We start from the raw sequence: 6,653 nt of genomic DNA on the forward strand, positions 1-6,653 counted from the left end.
TTCTAAATATAATCGAATATGGGCCCACACATGGAAGTTGACTTTAACCTCTTGAGCAGGATTTTACCGGCAACAATGTATCTGATCATATTATACCTCATTAGAAACCTGGTGGTGTAACAATTAAGAAACACCCAATCACGATGAATAAAGTTACTTGTCGCCAGAGTTGTGTTTACATGTTGCTAGGCAACAGACAAGGAACATCCAAGTTCTAACTCCCAATGTTGACACCGTTAAATTGTCAGCTTTTCACTTTCCCTGTTGAACGTACTATCAGAGACAATTACTGTATTCCTTTCAACCATCTTTTTTACAGAGGTATTGCTGAAGAGGCAAAATAAGCAAGGCACATAATCGCTGACGTACGTTGTCTCTAGTATTCTATCTATTTCACCCAGTATCACCTTGATCTCCGTGCCACTCCTTCTCAGTCGCCGTGACAGTCTGCTGAACACATCAATAGCAGGCTGAGCCAATCAGTGCCTGGGCAGTACCGGCAGTGCGTAAAGTGAGCTTGGCTGTGTAAAGCAGAGCTGTAGTCGTTGATGCCCGTGAACGCGACAGAGTGAGAGTCAAGATGGCCAGGAAGTGATTTTTACTGTTGAGCCTGTTGTTTTGAGAATGAGCTGCCAACCCTTTTCGAAAGAAAATAAATGAAAAAAACATTGTGGAAAGCTGTGTTTTTTTCTCTTCTTCAAGCATATTCAATTATCAAGCATAATTAACCTACAATTGATTGATTTTGCTAATTTTAATACACTAACACCTCGAGTGCGTGGCCCGTATGTTTGTAGATTTTCTTGTATGGCCCTCAGTGAAAAAAGTTTGGACAGCCCTGTCCTTGGGCTTTAATGGTATTGCTTCCAAAATTTAATTCCTGACTCAGGACCCTTTGGAGATCAAAATTTGTTAAAAGTATTTTTTATAATCCACACGGTTTGGATTTTATAAGCTCTCAAAGTCTTGGATGCTTTTTCCACTGTAGGAATTTTTCAACAAGTCATCATTAATCAATCAGAAGGACCCACAGAGTCTATATTGCGCTGTTCAAAATCTGGAGAGGACACCTTCCAGTTGGTTCAAAAGAATTTATTCAGATTAACAGGAAAGAATACAGAGCTCTGGAGATCGTCTTCCCCTATCCTGGAGTCAGCATACCCAGATGCGTCGTCCCTGGCGTTGGGGCAAGAAGTCCAACGATCTAACTATCTTCTCCAGTTTTATGTGTTACAGGGAGGTGCTTACGTGATCGCTTCTGCGTGCAAGTGTGTATTTTTGATCTTCGTGTTCTTTTGCAGAATCTTCTGTCTGACTGCGTGCCAGCACCATCTGTTCCATCGTAGACTTCGTGTTGCAGCTGTAAAGATAAAAACCTCTCTTTCCTTGATTCACGGCCTTGCTCTTATCTCTCACTACTTCATCCCACCGTAGAAATTCTGTGGACTCTGTTCTGACTTAATTAGTTTGAGGGAGTGATGCTAGCCATGAGCTACACTATTCCCTGTTGTGACCTTTTCACCTGTGTCCACTCTTAAACAATCTGGTCTGTGCTTCACTGCCTTGTGTTTCCTGCACTCTATTTTGAGTAAATATATGTATAAATTTAACTACAGTTTAAGCAAATATATATGTATGGATTAATCTACAGTTTAAGCAAATATATGAATAAATTTATCGACATTTCCCCATGTTGAGCACTACTAAGTGCTCACTTTTTCAGCTGGATAAATTTATAGCTGATCATCCAATTGTGGGGTCTCATCAGTGTACTCATCTACCCAGACGAGCTCAGGTCCACCCTCATCCAGGGGAGGAGCTGAGGGTTCAGTGGTGGACAACATCTGGTATGCTGGAGGAGGCCCATTCTGCATATTAACTTTCTTCTCCACTGCTGCTGAAATCACACGCTCACACATAGATCTGATTAGTGGGATACAACAACAACCAACAATAATCAATAATGCAAATGCAACCAAGATGCCAGAGAGAACACACTTAATCATTCCCGACCATTTTTGTCATATAACATATTTTGTCTATACCTTTGAATGGATCATCAATTCCTGAATGCTCCTTTAATTCTATCGACAAAGCCCTCAGTCCATCTAATGCTCTAGTCACTGATCCGTCTGGGGTTTTAGGTCGGTCATGTTGGTCTGTGTTGTCATCATTTGGTATATCGGGGAATACCCTGCTGCTTGCTTTGCAGCCATATCTGCAGCTTGATTTCCCTTAGCCACTATAGTTCTGCTTGTATCATGTCCCTTGCACTTCACTACTGCAACCGTTTCCGGGAGCATGAGTGCTTCCTCTAATTCTCTCATCATGGTCTCATGTCTGATTGGTGTGCCTGTGGAGGTGAAGTAGCCTCCTCTTCTCCATTCTGGGAGTTGCACATGTGTTGCGTTAACCGCATATGCTGAGTCCGTGTATATGTTCACTCTCTGTCCCTTCCCTAATTTGCATGCCTCAGTGAGTCCCACAATTTCTGCCTTCTGTGCTGAGGGGCCATCTATCACTTGCCCTGTTACTAGGGTTTCATAGGTTCCATGTGCAGATAGTTACACTACCGCCCATGCTGTGGAGAGTGAACCATCATGTTTTCTAAAACAACATCCGTCAGAAAACAATGTGCATGTGGCGTCATAATTAGGTGTTGCCGTCAGGTCCTCTCCCAGTTTCGAGTCTTGTATGGCTCTCGGGGCGCACTCGTGCGGTTCCCCTTCTGTCATGTGATCTGCCATATTTATCCCCTCGTGGGTGTAAGTCAAATTAGGTGCCAACAGAGCTTTCTCTATTCTGGACTGTCTTGTTCCTGTCAGAGTGAATGCCTCAGAGGATACCAACCCCACAACTCCATGAGAGGTCAAGATTGTACATGGGTGTCCTGCTATGAGATGTTCGCTTTTGTGTAGTAATTTAGTCAATCCTGCTGCGTGTCTTACGCAAGGTGGTTGTTTGGTTTCGACTGTGTCTAATGCTACACTCAGATACTTTAACACTGCTCGCCTACCTCCCCCTGTTTTCTGGAAAAGAACACCATTCATGGTGTTGCCTTTTTCAGAAACATCAAGGTAAAAAGTCGGAGAGTGATTTGGTGCTGTAAGAGCGGCTGCTGTTGCTAGTTCTTGTTTCACTTGAACAAATGAGTCTTCTGCTTCTGGTGTCCACACCAAGGGCTTAAATATATTCTTCAGTCCTTGTTCGTTAACTAGCTGGCGAAGCGGGGTTGTCTTGTGGGTGTAGTCGCTAATATGATGACGACTGTAGCCTGTAAGGCCCAGAAATGACATCATGTCACGAACTGTTTGAGGCTTGGGATATCTCAGAATGGTGTTACGATGCTCTGCAGAAATGTGGATGTGGATGGATGTGGCGTTACCGGCGACTAATCTTCCCAAAAATGTTACTTGGGAGCGCGCACATTGTAATTTGGATTTTGACGCTTTAAAGCCTCCGAAGGCTAGGGATTTCAGGCATGCCTGGGTGGCTTGTAGACACTCAGATTCAGTGGGTGCGGCAATGAGAAGATCATCTACATACTGTAATAACATGCAACCTTGTGGGACGTGGAGGGTTTTAGATAAATGTTCATGTAGCGCACGATTGAACAGGCCAGGTGAGAGAGAGAGAATCCCTGAGGTAGAACAGTGTTCTGATATCTGTGTCCGTTCCACGTGAATGCAAAGTACTTGCGCAGTTCAACTGGCTGAGGTATTGAAAAGAATGCGTTTGCTAGATCAATCACTGTGAAAAACTGTTGTGTTGGAGATAGTTGAGACAGGGCAGTGTGCGGATTTGGAACCGGGATAGGAGGCGTGATTACACGTGCATTATCAGCTCTCAAGTCATGAGCCATTCTCCAATCTCCGTTGGCTTTCCCTACAGGTAGAATAGGAGTGTTCCAAGTAGAGGTGGAAGCCTCCAGAACACCTTTTTGTTCAAGGTCCTTGATAATCTGAGTGATGGGCCCGACAGCACCGGGCTTAGGTGGATATTGTGATATCCAAACGGTCGGTCCAGGTGACACTTCAAATGTTACTGGTGTTTCAGGGTCACAGTGTCCTACATCTGTTTTTCCTTCTGACCACACCGAAGGTGGTATGGTACTGAGGAGTTCTGTAGTCATGACACTATCTGAAATTTCACGTCCATGTTGTCTCGTCAACTCACACTGTTGCAACACCGATGGGGTCACAGTGTGATGAGTGATGCCATAAGTCTCTAGGGAGGCTGAATATGTTAAGCCTGCCACCTAAATGGGCCGCTTTGGTCATTGGTCCAAGATCCTTAGCATCCACTCTAACTCCCACCAACAGTGAGATATGTGGGACAGAGGTATCTGACATCCAAAACCATTCATCTTGTTCGGGGGTCAACACCACACGGGCTGCCACTCCTGTTTTATTTACATATATACAATCTGACTGCAGCATCCAGTGTGAACCATTCACTTGACCAAACGCCTCTTCATATACCTCATTAGTCTGATATCGATCATAGAGGAGAGTACAATGATACGGATCAGTAGGAGGATCATAGGGGTGCATGGAGTTAATCCATGGGCGCCATTGATGGAAAAGAGTCATCAGACTTTGGGGACCAGGTTCATCTAGACACAGTTCTGCCCAGTAGATGGTAGCGTTAACATTCTCTTTAACTCCAGGTTCATGCATCAACCATTGTCCAGTCACTGAGGAGGCCAGCACCAAGTTGGTAGGTGTCATCTTTATTCCATTCAGGAAAGATATTTCCAGTCCTGTTTCACCACACAAAATAGAAGCATTGCATTTAGTCAACAAGTCTCTTCCCATCAGGGGAATAGGACAGGATGGAGAGTACACAAACCGATGCTGCAAAGTTTGTCCACTGACTGCCGTTCGGAGGGGGTGGGTAAATGGGATGGCAGTTGGCTGTCCATTAAAACCCACTAGTTCCACTTTTCTGTCATAGATAAGAGCTTCTGGGAGGCTATGATTTATAGTAGAATGAGGCTGAGGTCCAGGTGGAGCCCACTGGCACTGCGGTGGATAGTATGGTAAGGCTGGTACCACAGGTGCAGGCATTACTGGTGCTGGTCCAGGTGCGGGTGCTGTTGCGCCATCTGTTTCTCTGCTTTGGCAGACTTCTTAGCACTGGTTGCTTGTTCTCTGGCTTGTGCTATTTGGAGTTTAGTCAGTTGCATCTTCAAGTCCTCTAATTCTTTATTAGATTTAGCTGAGTCACTGTCTTCTTGTCTGAGTCTGTGAGTAAACACTCTGCACCACTGTGCCAAGTTATCTCCACTGCAATGAGGATCATTTTCCATCTCACTGCGCACCTTCTGTGACACTCCTGCTAGCAGAGCCATTTTAGACCGAGTGGCTGCTAGCGGGGAATGATTTGGTCTTTCACCTGTTCTGTTCTCCCACTCATCCTCGCATCTGTTTATGAAGGAGGAGGGAGACTCACCAGGCTGTCTGGAAAACACTGTGTGAGGGGCTGTGCATGAGGGCGGAAACGCCCTTCTTAGCGCATTTTCCCATACTCTCGCTATTTGTGTGTAAGGCATGTTATCAGGTGCACCGTTAGTGTCAGCTTCTGTGTCGATGTCTAGTACACGTGATACTGAAGTACACACTCCTACCAGGGCTCTCATGTCCCCTATGGAGAGTGTAGTCCCCACTGTCAGGGAGTGTAACTTTGTCAGCCAGGGTCCTGCACCCTCATCCCATAAACTGGGGAGGCGTCTAACCAACGGGTCTCTGTCAGCGAGTGGCCACGGTTTGTATATCACTTCCCCACCCCCCGGTTGTTGTATCAGCGGCATAGCGAACGTCGTTGTTTTGCTACTCCCGCCTGTAGATTTACTGCGTGTGTGATCAGATACAGGGCTAGCAGAACGGCTTCCTGGTCTACTGAGTTCTTTACTGGGTGGACGGCTCTTTCGTGTTGGCACGTCATCATCGGAGTCTTCGCGCTCGAACACAATGTCACATTTTAGTTTTCCTAGCATAGGTTTGTGATCTTTATCACGTCAGTGGAGGTCTGTCAGGTAGCATCTCTCTGGGATCCCATCCGCTGCAGTGAGGTGAGTGATATTCTACTCCTGTTCTTGTCTGTAGTTTTCTGACTGACATCCATCTTTCATCAGTACTGGGCTTTGCCCACTTTTTAGGGGGCTGGGGTCTCAGTTGAGACAAACAGTCTGGGTTCTACTGTAGACCTGATTTTCTTTTTCGTAGGGCAGGTTTTTCAGCTGCGTCATGGTCAGTCTTGTCCTTCTGTGGTTTGTCACCATTATTCTGTAGTAGTCCACCACCATATTCTTCTTCTATGTCTCTATATGCTTGCTCATCTCTCTCTCTCTTTCCCCTGATTCATGACCTTGCTCTTATCTACTTCTGACTCCCACTACTTCATGCTTCCGTAGAAATTCTGTGGACTCTGATTAGCTTGAGGAAGTGATGCTAGCCATGAGCTACACTCCTGCTATTCCCTGTTGTACCTATTCACCTGTCCACTCTTATACAGTCTGGTCTGTGCTTCACTGCCTTGTGTTTCCTACACTCTATTTTAAGCAAATATATATGTATGGATTAATCTACAGTTTAAGCAGATATATGTATGGATTAATCTACAGTTTAAGCAAATATATGTATGGATTAATC

The sequence above is a fragment of the Aulostomus chinensis genome, chromosome 2 (assembly GCF_037954235.1).
Source record: "Aulostomus chinensis isolate RoL2024-O1b breed Wild chromosome 2, RoL_Achi_v1.0, whole genome shotgun sequence".
NCBI lineage: Eukaryota > Metazoa > Chordata > Actinopteri > Syngnathiformes > Aulostomidae > Aulostomus > Aulostomus chinensis.